At 31.9% G+C, this 15092-nt stretch overlaps 1 protein-coding gene across 10 annotated transcripts in view; it reads right to left on the minus strand.

Annotated features, from left to right (window-relative positions):
• Positions 1-15092, minus strand: part of LOC128997807 (poly(rC)-binding protein 3-like) — a 165158-nt gene that overhangs the window by 32637 nt on the left and 117429 nt on the right. Inside the window, exon 1 of one of the 10 annotated variants that reach the window (XM_054423530.1) lies at positions 5735-5786. The exons of the other annotated variants lie outside the window; for them this stretch is intronic. The gene's annotated coding sequence lies outside the window, so the exon portion shown is untranslated. Of the gene's footprint in view, positions 1-5734; positions 5787-15092 lie in introns of those variants that run through there. 10 annotated transcript variants of the gene reach the window in all.

Below are 15092 nucleotides of genomic sequence, written 5' to 3' on the forward strand. Positions count from 1 at the left end.
CTTATAGTGCAGTAAAAATAAGAGAAAAATTCCATAAACCTAAAAAAAATTAGCACAACCGGGGAATTTGGTACAGATGTTGGGTGTACCTTCCTTTTGAACATACTAAAAGTCCCCTAAAATTGAAGCTGTGCTACGGCCGCCATATTGGAAAATGGCGGCAAATTTCTGTATTTTTCGCTATAGTGACTTTATTATTAGAGATGCAGGAAAAAGCTAAATATACAAAATGTAGTCCATCTAAAAATACACATTTTTTGTATAAATCATCTTTCTCTAAACCCAACGGTTTTTGAGTTATTTGTGATTAAGTATATTTAGTTTTTTCTATTTATCAAAAATAGGTTAAACACATTGAAATTGACGGTTAATTTCAAGATTTAGGATAATTCATCCCATTTAGTTAAATAGTGTGATACTATAAAATCTTAAAAATTAACTTTATCTTATGAGTAAAACAACTCCGCCACAGCAAACCTGCAGACTCAGCAATTTTCCATTTGATTGGATTTTTTATTAAATGTATATAAATAAAATTAGGTTCAACAGGTAACTAGGTTTGCTGCTACAGGTAGGTTATTATAGTGTGTTTTTTTAGTAAAATATCAATGACTTCGTATCAAATAACTAATTTTCCAAGTTTCATCATAATAAAGCTATAAACGAGCAAACCACAACAGTTAACTTATTCATAAGAATAGCATGGCAGTTTTAAATTTACGATTTACAAATTTGAATATACAAATTTTTGGTTGTGTTTACTAAAAAGATTGCGATTATTTGTCACGATTCGAATATTAACCGAAGGGGTTTTCAAAAGGAGATGGAGCAAGCTATTTAAGAAATATTAATTCGTACCAAGTATCGAAAATATTGAATGCAGTGAGGTAATCAACCATATTTTGTAAAGTACGCAATAGTCGTATTAATATTTTATCCTAATTTTTTACCCATTTAATAATTAACATTTTAATACTTTGATGTCACCACCACACTAACTAACTAGACTTGACATCCCATTGTAAATTTGGAAGGTTGTTTTTCGTGTCTAGTTCATGTTGGTGACTAATTAAGTAGTACAGTAGTATAGTATAGTTTGAAAACTTAGTATAGTTGGTTTTATTTATCAAAATTCGGTGAAACCCCTTGCAATCGACGGTTGCTTTCAAGGTTTACGACAATTATTCATCCCACTTAGTTGATATCAGAGTTTGATACTAGCTGGTAGTGCCATCAAAATATTAAAATGTTAATTTATTAAATGGGTAAAAATGAGTATAAAATATTAATATGACTATTGCGTACTTTACAAAATATGGTTGATTGTATCAATTGATTGCATTCAATATTTCCGATACTTGGTACGAATTAATATTTCTTAAATAAAATGCTCCATCTCCTTTTGAAAACCCCTTCGGTTAATATTCGAATCGTGACAAATAATCGCCATCTTTTTAGTAAACACAACCAAAAATTTTTATATTCAAATTTTTAAATCGTAAATTTAAAACTGCCATGCTATTCTTATGAATAAGTTAACTGTTGTGGTTTGCTCATTTATAGCTTTATTATGATGAAACTTGGAAAATTAGTTATTTGATACGAAGTCATTGATATTTTACTAAAAAAACACACTATAATAACCTACCTGTAGCAGCAAACCTAGTTACCTGTTGAACCTAATTTTATTTATATACATTTAATAAAAAATCCAATCAAATGGAAAATTGCTGAGTCTGCAGGTTTGCTGTGGCGGAGTTGTTTTACCCATATGATAAATTTAAATTTTAAGATTTTATAGTATCACACTATTTAACTAAATGGGATGAATTATCCTAAATCTTGAAATTAACCGTCAATTTCAATGTGTTTAACCTATTTTTGATAAATAGAAAAAACTAAATATACTTAATCACAAATAACTCAAAAACCGTTGGGTTTAGAGAAAGATGATTTATACAAAAAATGTGTATTTTTAGATGGACTACATTTTGTATATTTAGCTTTTTCCTGTATCTCTAATAATAAAGTCACTATAGCGAAAAATACAGAAATTTGCCGCCATTTTCCAATATGGCGGCCGTAGCACAGCTTCAATTTTAGGGGACTTTTAGTATGTTCAAAAGGAAGGTACACCCAACATCTGTACCAAGTTCCCCGCCTGTGCTAATTTTTTTTGGGTCAAAACATATTTTTATTGTACTATTAGTGTTATTGATAATTTATTGTAAATAAGACCCAACATGTTTTTTTTCACAACCTCTATAGGTCTAGGGTTTTTTCTACAGATCCGGTTCCCTAAATTATAACAATTCCATAAATAGTTGATTGTACTGAAATCACATTAGGATACCTAATTTCAAACCTATCCTGGCATACGACTTAAGATTTACTTTTAATGTGCAGTTTATATCCTTTGAGCTTGCAAAAACCACATGTCGAGTTTCATTCACAATATATTCTCAATAAGACTAAACCCCATAGATAACTATGGAAAATGCATATCAGCTGATTGACAATGAAGTATACAAACAGGGATACCAACATGTGACCTGGTTTTTCCGTTAAAAAGTGCCTTATGGAGTACGAATTTGGGTTGCGTTAAAATACCTGTATTATATGCGATTCATTTCATAGCCATACAAACAGTCAAATATACACACCACTAGCAATAGTGAGAAAATTATTATAAAAAGTCAAAAATTATTTACTAACTCAAACCTAACTTAACAAATTACAACAAATTACTTAACAAAACTTAACAAATATATCGACACAGACATGTTCTTTGTGTACGTAATTAAACCGAGGATGAATACAGGGTGAGTGAGATGACATGTGCAGTTTTGTTACTAAGGTCAGCTGTTTCTGTATCGATGATTTCAAAAGCCCTGTGATGAAGGACAGCTGAGTCCAGTTTAAAACTATAAAAACGCTACTGACATCATTCGGGATCGAACCGGCGACCTTCTTAACTTTTTAGATTTTCTTAACTGAATAGGTTTACATTTATTTATACTCAATTGACGCGTTTTTGATACTGTTGAGTTAGAATTTGCAACGCTGTCAACAATTTATAAGCGGCCTGCTTGTTATTAAATTAATTTAATTCTCTCCATTGTATTTACTATGAATTTGTATTATATACATAGATCCACTAATTTAGTGTTGATTTTTATTAAGTGTATTTTATGTATTCATTTTAAGTAATTATTTTAAGCAACTGTATAGACTTAGGGGTAGGTTTAAGAAATACGTGTCCAAACATCTTAAAGTTGTATACAGTCATATTTTATTGTTTTATGTTTAACGACAACAAAATTGTAGCGTTGAAAATATGGTTTATTGTAATGAGTTGGCATTGGGATTTAAATTAGTGTCTGCACTTTTTTAAGTACAGTTAAATATTTTGAGAAGCCTATGATCTGAGTAATTTTGTTTATTAATAATACAACATATTAGTTATGTCTATTTTTTTATCTCACGCATGTCACATTCTAGGACGCTAGGTTCTAGCCCAAAACCTTTTACACATTACTTCAGGCTTGTCATAGAGGGTTGCGGCGTTATCAGATAAAATCCATTGGTGATTGGCGGGATATGAACCAGGGACCCTGGGCACCGAAGCCACACGCTCTGCCACTAGACCAGCTCCCCATTGATCATGTATATTGCATTTCAGTGTAAAAAAAAGGATTTTACAATTATTATTAATAATATGTCATGGTAGTTTAGATCTAGCATAAATGTTTTGACAAGAACTATACTGTGCTATAAACCAGAATGTATTAAGGAACGCTTGCTAATAAACGACATTTTACCGTTTTGTTCAATGAATATTTTTATATGAAAAAAGGGATAGTTTTATGCGTTTATACGTAAAGGTATCTAATATATCAGTGCAATTTGCCAGATCTATAGTAAATGTTATCAATGATTATATACGTTAATTTAATATTTAATTTATCACTAAAATATAAAATAAATTAATCGGTTGAAAATTTTTAAGATATGCAGAAAACCATTTGTATTTGTACAAAAATATAATTAAAAGTAACCGTGAAACATCTTGTAATGTATAAAACAAAGAGTTACATATATTTTTTTAATTCAAACAATATTTCTCATAAAGTAGCTACAATGTTGCGTAAAAAAAGACTTAGTTATTGCATTTCTGCTTCTCTGAAAACTTAAAGCAGACAAAAGAAAACTTGAAACTTGTTCTTTATTAGAATAGGTGCTTGAGCAGGTACTAAATATTTTAAACAATCTGAAAGACTTTGTTTCACAAAGCTCCTCTTTCTGTTTCATCCACGACTAAAAATATTTCCCTTCAAAATAGGCTAAAACTGTTGTTGATTTTCCTCAGCGATTTTAACACTGTTACATACTACTAAAACTTCCGCTAATGAGCTTTTTATTTTATATCATTGAAAAATACAATGATTTTTATTTTAGTTTAGTTAGGTTAGTTTTTATTTTGTACAGGAAAAAGTACAATTCGCTACTACTAATTAATTGTGAACTAAACACCAGTTTTCATTTAAGGTTTATTATCAAATAGCTTACATCAAATAAACTCTTAAACTGTTTTTGATAAGTAAAAATTAATTTAAAATGGTTTTAATATAGCTTCATTGTTGAAAATTTGACAATAATAAGTTTATGTAAAGTTGCAAGTTGTAACTTTCATTCTTAATATTAAAACTTTTGACCTAACCCAACGTAACCAAAATTATAATAAAAATCAAGAGAAATGCGTCTCTCAACTGTTTTCGATACATCTACATTCATACAGTTGAAATTTACAAGTCGGTAAAAATATAGCGTATAAAATATGTTACAATTACGATCGATTTCGACCATGATGACTGGCGTTACTAATCGAAATCTATCTTCAATTTAACTTCTTTCATATCACTGTAACACGTAAAACGTTCGAGAAGGTTATTAAATAAGCTTAACATTAATATTTTGACACAGCTAGTAAAAATATTACTGTACTAAGCATTTACTGTGTATGCATACTATTTTTGATCCATGACAAATATCTGCATTCAAATTAAATATTTTACTATGGAACACATATGAATAACAAGTTTATTAATTTCTAGAAAATAAAACGCAGTTAAATTTGTCACAGTATAAAAAAGTTACAAATGAAAATTAACAAAATTAGTGTGAGTTAAACTCAAAGTGTCCAAGGGACATATTATTCTGGTTACCAAGGTATACTTTCTATCGAGGTATTGGCTATTAAGTTAAACCATGAAATATTTAGTAAACTTTAGGTTACCTTAATCGGTAGAGCGCAGTTTTCCTCATATAAATATTTATAGCATAATTGCATAACAAGAAACATCAGTATTACATTTTAAAATACGCACTGATTGAATTCCACATCAAAATATATAGCTGGAATATTTTTTACTAGGTGAAAAGTTGGTTTTAGGAATTTTGACGCTCTTTTCTTTTAGGTTTTCCCGTATGTATTGATAATAGATTTAAATAACCTTATACTTTTTAAATTTATATATAGCTTTAAGTCAGATATTTACATTTTGAATCTAACTAGATACGCAACTAAAGTTGTGCTGTTCATTCAAGCTGCAAACCTACGTAATTACTTATGTTTACGAGGAGAAAATCACTTTTGACTTCTGCTATTTGGCAGTACTGTAATCAACATGTAATCAATTTATTCACTGTACAGATTTTCTGCAGGGGTACTCACACTATGGAAGGGTTGAGGGTAGCGATGGTATCCACACACTCGGGGGCGGAGGACTGGGCAAGTATCAAATAGGATTATGACGTAGGAAGCCCCTCAAAATCAACCAAGTCTCAACCTGTCTATAATCTATTTATTACCACCTACTCCCTGCTACCTGGCCGCTCCTGGTTAATTTCGTTTTATTTCCATCACCCTCGGGATTATTTTCTGGTTTATCGTTCATTGAGTTACGCCTAACTCGCTTACTCCCTAATCAAACTGTAGCCGAGTTTATCTTGAGGATCATTAAAAATATAACTCGTTTAAGTTACGAAATTGTATTCTTCCTTTGATTGCAGGAGTGGGAATACCTGATTTTAAATTATTCATTGCATTGTGTGGTTTACACATCTATACAGGAAAACAAAAAGTAAAAAAAATAATAATACTACTTTACCAATATACCAACAATTATCATAACATCATGGCTTATCCAGGCAGCCGCTAAAGGTAATGAGGTTTTAAACTCTTTAACATCCTCTTAGGTTCGAGCATCAAGGATTTCCCTAACCTAAAAACATCCGAAATTATGAAAGAAGTCAATACCGTACATTATACAAACATCTATTTGACATACATTAACATTATGCACCTATTGCGCATTGTTTAGTTGCATGGTATAAAGCTGTGCGCAATAATATTGCGTTATGCAAAATACACTAGGGACATTACGCTGTGATTGAGTTAACATATTCTCTATTCATGTGAAGAGGTTAAAAGGCTCATGCATAATAGCATTACCAATGGCGTCAGAGTAAAACATGCATTTTTAACGAATTAACATGAATTAATTACATAGCAGGCTTAGTGAAATCAATTACATACTTTATAAAACACAAACTTAAATTCACCATTCATACTTGCTTAAAGTTATATTACATTTTCTAATACGTTATTTAATATTTTTGCTAATATTTTGTATGATTAAATTGATTTGAATTCAAGCTTTATTTGCACATAATACGTTTTAAACAGTGGAAAGTGAGACATTTTGAATTATTCTTATACGTTTATTTACAATGTTAAAATTTTCAAAGATTCTCCCACTATTGAAATATTTTATTATTTAAATAACAAAATGTATATAATGTATGTGTTAAGTGATCAGTTTTCTGCCGATTTAAAAACTATTTTTTATGCTTTTGTGGATTTGACTCATACATTTATTTACAATGTTGAAATTTAAGATTGACTCTATTGAAACATGTTATATATCAATATTATAAAATATTGAGTGAGCATATTAAATATTTATCCACAAAAGTTACAGCATGTACATATATTTTAACAATATAAATAAATGTGTATGTTAAGTGATCGATTCTCTGCCGATTGAAAAACTAAAGTCAGGCTTTTGCAAATAATAATTAGTTCACTGTTTTTTAGTAACCTGATTAATTTGTGGTTTAAACACTTTTTAGTAGATCCACTAGGAGAAGCAATGTTGAAAATACTATACAAGCATAACATTTAAATATCTTTGAAAAGGGTTGTAAATATCCAAACTTGGAGTAGTTATTGATTTGATCCACAAACAAAACAAAACTCTGGAAATTTTCAAAATAAAACACGTGCACGTCTTGCTTACTCCACTCGAGCCCGCCCCCTCTTACTTCCCCTAGCACCCACACAAAACCTAGTACAATACGGGGGGCAAGTACCAGACACAGGGTGGGGATAAAGAGCTCTTCATGTCTAAGAGCCCAATTTTCTGCTAAAATCAGCTCAGCAGTCTGAAAACGCCGACTATGATGTAAAGGCCCGAAACAATACTTCAGCTTACGGCTACTTTGACAACGTAGAGGACAACATGCCCCCGCTACAGTAAACCTGCTGACTATGGGACTTTCAATTTGTCTGATTAAATTTTTAAATAAAATCGCATAAGTTTTATTTCCACAATAAGTATACGAACAAAGTAACAAATTTCCAAAAAAATAAATTACAAAGATAGTCTAGTCTAGAAGCATTACATACATTGTTTATGTAAAATTAAGGTAAAATTAAATTCAAAACGTTAACGTATTAACTTAAATAGGCTACTAATTGAAATATGCTTGCTTCGGCTAGTAATAATAACTAATGTAATGGAAAGGAGTCTACATAGACCTCAGTAGTCTGTGCGTTGACTTGAGTTGTTAAAAATTATGATTTTTTGTAAATTCTGAGCCAATTTGCTATTTGATTAAAAAAGATTTAAAATTAAAAAAAAAACTTTACTATGTGCTTTGGGAACGTGATTTAAAGATATAATACGACAGGAGAAGAAATGTTCATTTGAATTTTAACAAACATTTTTCCATTAACAAGAAAAATCTATTCCCAATGTTCATGACATTAATTTTATGAGTATGAATAACTTTTGTTTACTGCTACGGTGAAGGGAAATGTATATTTTGAAAAATATTGATAGGATAGGATGATGTAAATAAATATGCTTAATTGGATCAAAATGTATCCATTAACAAGCAAACTACAACAGATCTTGCTGGTTCACGAGTGTTTTTGGCCTCTGGGGACATCAAAATGAAAAATTAAATCGGTTCCGGGTCTAGGTCTTAATAGCTTCTTCTCCATAGGAAAATTCGCTTAAGCTTTTGATTTTTTCCTAAATACTCACAAATTATAATGCACAGATCCTTTAGCTTGTTTGCAGATAAAGCTGCAACGTTGTGATTAAATAATAGTCAATATTATGCGATGTTTTAAGTGTGAAAGCTTGGTGTTAAGATCGCTGCATCCTTCCAGGACTACAAACATAGAGTACGTAGTTTAGTTTGTAGTCCTGGTATCCTTCTTACTCGTAGCAGCCTTATCCGACAACCTTTCAATTCAACCGTACATAGCTTTAATTGGGCGTTGTCAAAACATGAAAGCAAAACGGCGTATATTTGACAAAATTCTTCAAAACATGAAATCAGTGAAAAGTGTTGTGAAATCAAAATGAACGAGCTCGGCTTTAGTCCAATTTTGCAATATAAACCTCTTTTATTTAAATATCCTTCAAACGAGTAAATCCCAGTAAAAATTTGCATTTCCAGACAACACACGCTTTACAGTTGAAGTTTAAAGTAAGTTCAGAAGTTGAACACTCGTAAAACTGTTATAAAACGTGTATAAAACAACGACATTAAAGTCAGGTGGGTAATGCCAACAGCTCCCCGTTTTGAGAAGGCTAATCCATAAAAGTTACATCTTCCAAGTTCCGCATTTTATATATTTAACTTTACTCAAAGTGAAATACAATTACGTGGAATGACCCTGAAAAAAACAGGTGATTAAGTAATAAAGTAGGATTAAGTTAATCTTTTGCGCATTTTATCCTTTAATGGAAATCAAAGTTTGTATAATTACCTTTAAACGACGAAAATATAGAAAACAGATCTCTAAAGCGCAAATTTATCATATTGACATGAATACTTGAAGATTACGGTTATTTAGAAAATTACTAAAAACTCTTCCTTCAATCGAGTACGCATCATTAAGCGCAAACGATCTGAAACGATCTGTTACCGGGAGGGCAACTTAATCCCTCAACTCTGCAAAGTCATTCATAACCTAAATTAATACTGCCATAAACAGTGTATTTGATTATTCGACCAACATTTAAACAACTGTGTGAGCTCTGATTGTTCTCCGATAACTATCGAGTTGTTTACGTTTCATTGACTAATTTTAGAACTTTTTAGTCGTGGTTAAAATGAACTTTGTTTAAGTTAACTGGCAATTTAAAACTATTTGAACATAAATAAAATTGTTCAGGATATTAATTGTTGTATAAACGAAATTTAAATATAAATCATTGATAGAAACAAAAGCTTTATCATCCTTATTAAAAAAAACCAATTAATGTGTTACTTTAATAATATAATATTATATAATATATAATATAGGTTAATTTATGATGCCTAACATCTATCTAAAATTTAATATAATTTCAATTTCTAGTAAACTTATTTTAATTGGTTACACATTCAGAAAATAAATCGCTATTAAATTTAAAAACCACGCGTCAGCATCGAATATTCAATTTATTCCAACGTTTTTATGTTACTAAACAGAACTTTTGACGACTGCTTTTGTAGTGAATTAAGTAGGTTAAGCCCAAGAAGAAGTTTGAAGACTTATAATCATTAAAATCTATTATGTAATAATCGCGAAAGATGAAATCCAATTTAGGGCTTTAGGATATTAAATGAAAATATTTCTCAAATCGCGTCAAACCAAAATGACTAACTATGTTTTCCCATTAGCATAAATGTATTAATTAATGATTTTATAGACCTTTGAACCATAATATATCAAGTTATTTTGCATTATAATGGGACGAGAGCTTTGATGAAACACAGGGATATTGATCAGGCCATGTAGGCAGCAATCATGATAGCGTTAATAATTAACATGATCGCGAGTGTGTGTGTAGGTGCGTGTGCGTGTGCGTGTGAGTGATTCCCCTCTCCCCTGGGTCCAAGCACGTGTGTGTGCAAGTGCAACGTGCAAGCTGCATCTATGCAGAGGACATCCCCTCCAGCATCCCCTACCCCTAGTGTCAAGTTACATCCCCCGCTTGCACTCCCGCTTTAAATAATGTAGGACAAAAGGGGTTAAGTGTGTAATTATTTGCATACCGGTTGTTTTGGGAAGTAAAAATGTTCTATATATTATGTGATTATAGCTGGCGACTCCAAAATTACATTAGACTTGTTTAGAATCCGTGACAAGTTTGATATAAATAAATATTAAAATTCTTGTAGTCATTTACGAGATTATTTGGAACAAGTTCTATTACAAGTAGCACACAAATCTCAGGACGTTTCGGAATCTGAAATCTGATCCCGTTCTCAGGTGTGAAAGTGCCTAAAACATTTCAAGATAATCCCAAACCCCATTTTAATTAGAAGTCCACAATAATCTAAATATCACAAACAACCATTACAATAATGAATTAAAAACAAATAACCCTGTAATACTATCATGACTTATCTGCCGGAAACGTCACTTTTACCATTATTATTAGTATTATTTTGTCAACTTCTTTTAGACATTTTCGTGTCCTTTATTTGCGTTAGTGTATGTGGTATGTTATGAGAACTTCACAACTCCAGGAATCAAATTATTATTCCAAATAACTTGTTGTCCAGCTTGACACTACCTTTGGTTCGAAACTAGTGGTCGAAAGGTTGTAAAAAAGCTACATGTATATATCATCACTGGACAGTAAAAAGGTATTTCAACATTTTATTCATATAAAAAACTTTAAGACAGGCTCAAATAATGTTTATAATAGTGGAATTCCTATTTTAAATCAGGACGATAACTCCATAGGTGTAAAAATATGAAGTTATAAAAACGAATAACAATCGGTGCCGTGAAAAAGGTAAGATGAAAACAAGTGGACTGTAAGTAAACAATGAGAGTTTTGTGGGAGGGCAAGCCACATTTTGGTATGCGCCTCTCTCGCACGCGCCTAGGCCCATGATCGTCCGTGATCGATTCCCAGTTTCCCATCTCGCATCCTGAGCCCCCATCCCTCCTACCCACCAACTCACGTTGTAACTTTGGACTGATAGACGTCTCGGGAGTTTTTATGCAAGTATGCGAAATCATCTAGATATAACCGGTTTATTGTACCTACTGCTGTACATTTGACGGTTCGTGAAGACTGGTGTGATTTTATGCCGTAAGTGCCGAGATAACTTAAAACACAAGCGCATATATATTTTTTACGAGTTGTAGCATTAATAAGGTAAAAAACATGCATGTCCTTCCAATCCATAAATTGATAAATCAATTTTAACATTTCTTTATAGCATATTGAGTTGTTAGGTCTATGTTTGTTTGGTATTCCTGCAAATGTTGAGAAGCCAAACATCATTTCACTTTTCATCAATTTTACAAGACAATAAATTTGGAGATACTTTTAAATTTCCTAATATAATACATTTTTTATACTTCAACAACCACCAAATTTCCAAGCCTGATTTCATAACTAAGAGCTTTTCGTGTTTGTTGTCTTAAGGAAAACCGACAGCTAATTTCTCATTTGTAGAACATCACAGATTTTCGACACCCGATGCTGTGTAGGCTGATGGTGGGAGGAGAGGGGTACTGAGGTGCTGACGCCAGCGAGTTGGGCCTAAGGGCCCTCAGCATAATTATAATCTTGGTAACACCATCGTACTCAGCACAAACTGCCGTCTCTTGTGGTAAATAGGTAAACATCGAGAGAACCTTCAGCAATGGCCTGCAACCATGTCCCAAGGCACAAACACTGCTCTACCCTCATTACAGAATGGGTCTTACATAGCCAAACAAATAATACAGTTGATTCAGGAATGTAAACAGACATCATGAGTTGTGATATTTTTATACAGGGTATCCGAAAACGAATGGATCAAACGTAAACTGGCATAAACACTTTATTATTTAAGATAAATAGGGAACTGTAAACACAATGTGTTCCTTATCCTCCTAAGTTATTTTTCCTACCATGGTTTCACTGCCTAACCTCTACATGTTTTCCGTTATTTGCTCGAAGAAAGGCAAGTCGGTGTTCCAGCTCTGACCACACATAGTGGCGTATTTCATAAGATATTTTCCAAAGGCTAGCCTTATTTGTGCTTTATTTAAGTTCATCTATGTTTGAGATCGGCGAGCTAAAGATACACTTGATATCCTTCACAAACCCCCGGACAAAAAAATCACACCACAGATTTCGTCTCTATAGACCATTCAATACACTGTGCTTTCAACTCTACATCCATATTGCAACTTTATGTTTTGAAAATTCAAACGTGCTAAAAACAATGGAACAGCTAATTACTATTGAAGGGTACTAAAAAACTAAAAGATGCAACCTTTAAAACTAGCCATAGTTGACTTTTCAACGACACTTGGTAACACATATATTGAACTGTAGATATGATCCATTATTTTTGGGATACCCTCTATAAAACATAGCTTGGCCTCTTTTTATATTGAAATTGAACGTCTACATGGGTCTTAGCCCTGTGTTATTGCATCGACTTATGCGAGTAAAGGAAGTTAATACACATTTTTAACAAAATCATATATGTAAAATTTCTCAGCCTTCTTACAATTTTAGATGTTAAGTAATAGGCCAATTAAATAGATCTTTCGTCAAATCCTGCTTAAGTGGAAAGCAAAAAAAAGTTATTTTAGTTATTTTTTACAAAAAAAAATGCAATAGATGCATACTTGAAAGAAATAATTTCTGAAGCTGATACATTTGTTTAATAATTTTAACCTGAGCGGATGAATGAAAAGTGGTTATTCGTATTGTCGACATTCAGAGTGATCTAAACACAGCTGTTATATTTTGACTGTTGGATTTTTAAGTGGTAGAACTGTACAAACGCAATTCGTACCTATTTAATTGTGCCAATTTGTCTTATTAATTAAACTAGTTTCTCTTAAATGTTCATTCGATGTTTGGCTTATTTATTTTTTATCCTACAACATTAAAGCCTAGTAATTGATTTAATAAATGACTGAAACTGTACCAACGTCAAATGTTACCCACCCTAAGCAAAAAATAGAAATTAATAGCGTTAACGATTTAAAATTTGAAAAAAGATCTACGAGATTGTGAGCTATTAGAAGAAATATTTAAAAAATACTTTGGGTTCGGGATTTTTTTACGAATTTCGTACCTAAAAACACAATTCCTTAAGTATTTCGCGTATGTGTAAAGTTTATAAATGTAAATAACACTGCATATAATTTAAATAAACTCTACCCTATTCACAATTCACATTATGACGCAAATTAGTTTTCGAACAGTTGTTATCTATCTTTCGTCAAACAATTATCTACTCGGCCTACAGTGAGCTTATCTCAACTACACCAGCCTACCAACCCCTTTTGTGGCCCTGTGCAGGATAGAATATACAGGGACCACCATAGGGGATGTAAATGGGGTTCATTTTAAAACGAGATAGTTTAAAATTAGTTTAAAATTGTTTTTTTTATAATTGGTTAAAAAAAATAGTATATTTGCATTTTTATAATCACAGCAATAACTAGAATTTGTATAACAACTCAATATATATTGTGATCCTGAAGAATGACAAGGCAAGTGGAAATACAAATGTAACATTTCATCATGTAAAAAGTCGATGCAGAGATCATACAGCATATTTATATTCATTGGATACAAAGAATATGACTCAAGATTATTGCATTTTACTCTCAAAAGGAAAAACGCGAAGAACTCGATGTATCATTGAATTTAGGGCGTTTCGAGTCGGATACACATATAAATCAATTTCGAGACGATATAACCCAGAAAACATTCTATACTGATTTGTGACTAAAATAAAACGTTATTTGTTGAATCGAAAATATTTTAGACATTGTAATAGATTACTGTATCATCTCGAGGAAATGAATAAATTTACGCGTAAACTAGTCTCGTATTGCTATAGTAAACTTTGTTAAGTCAGTAAAAAGTATTTCCGAATAATATCTAATGACAGATTCGGAGGATAACTGATAGTAAAATTATAATAATTAACCATGCTATTACATATATGAAAGTAAAAATAGAAAATTATTTTTTATCCTACAAATCTTTACTTGGATCACATACTTAAACTCCAAAAGATAAGCTTATTGATCAATACACAGCGTAGAGGTAGGAAGATCAGACGTATCTTTGAGGAGCAGTTCCAAGAGTTGATTGGATTTTAGAAGAAGGAATCAATCTGTATTAATACACAATAAGCCACCAATTCGCCGCAAAATTCATTGTAAAAGTAGAAAAAGGGTTTAAAAATCACAAATTTAACAACATCAAAGTACATTTTGATATGAATGGTACACAAAGTAATTTAAAGTTGATTAGATGAACGAACAAATAATAAAGTTGTTGGGGCAGAAAATTAATAATAGTTATACATTTTATATTACAACTCTGAAAGACACTTATATCTTAAATTGTGGTATAGTAGGGAAATTAATCTCAATATCAGCTTACCGAACAAAGCATAAAGATCATTGCGAATCCGGGTACGTCTCATCGAATTCAATATCTAATATATTACTCGTGTATTTATTTACAAGTGGGTACAGGGGGTGGGTAGTGAATGGGGGATGCTGGGTCCAGGAGAGGCGGCAAGCAGTCTACGTCATGGGATCGATGGTCGTAACCTAGCAACCGTTGCTAGGATACTCAGGTACCATCAATGGGCTCAGCGCCCAGGAACCCCCACACCTACACTTTCATTCTCATCCCATCGTCCCAACACGACGACCGCCTACCAAACACGGCTCCTGGAACAGTGCATTCTGTCCCTCA

Source organism: Macrosteles quadrilineatus, unplaced genomic scaffold, assembly GCF_028750875.1.
Source record: "Macrosteles quadrilineatus isolate MER2022 unplaced genomic scaffold, UCM_ALF_1.0 Scaffold_7__1_contigs__length_78375512, whole genome shotgun sequence".
Classification (NCBI taxonomy): Eukaryota; Metazoa; Arthropoda; class Insecta; order Hemiptera; family Cicadellidae; genus Macrosteles; species Macrosteles quadrilineatus.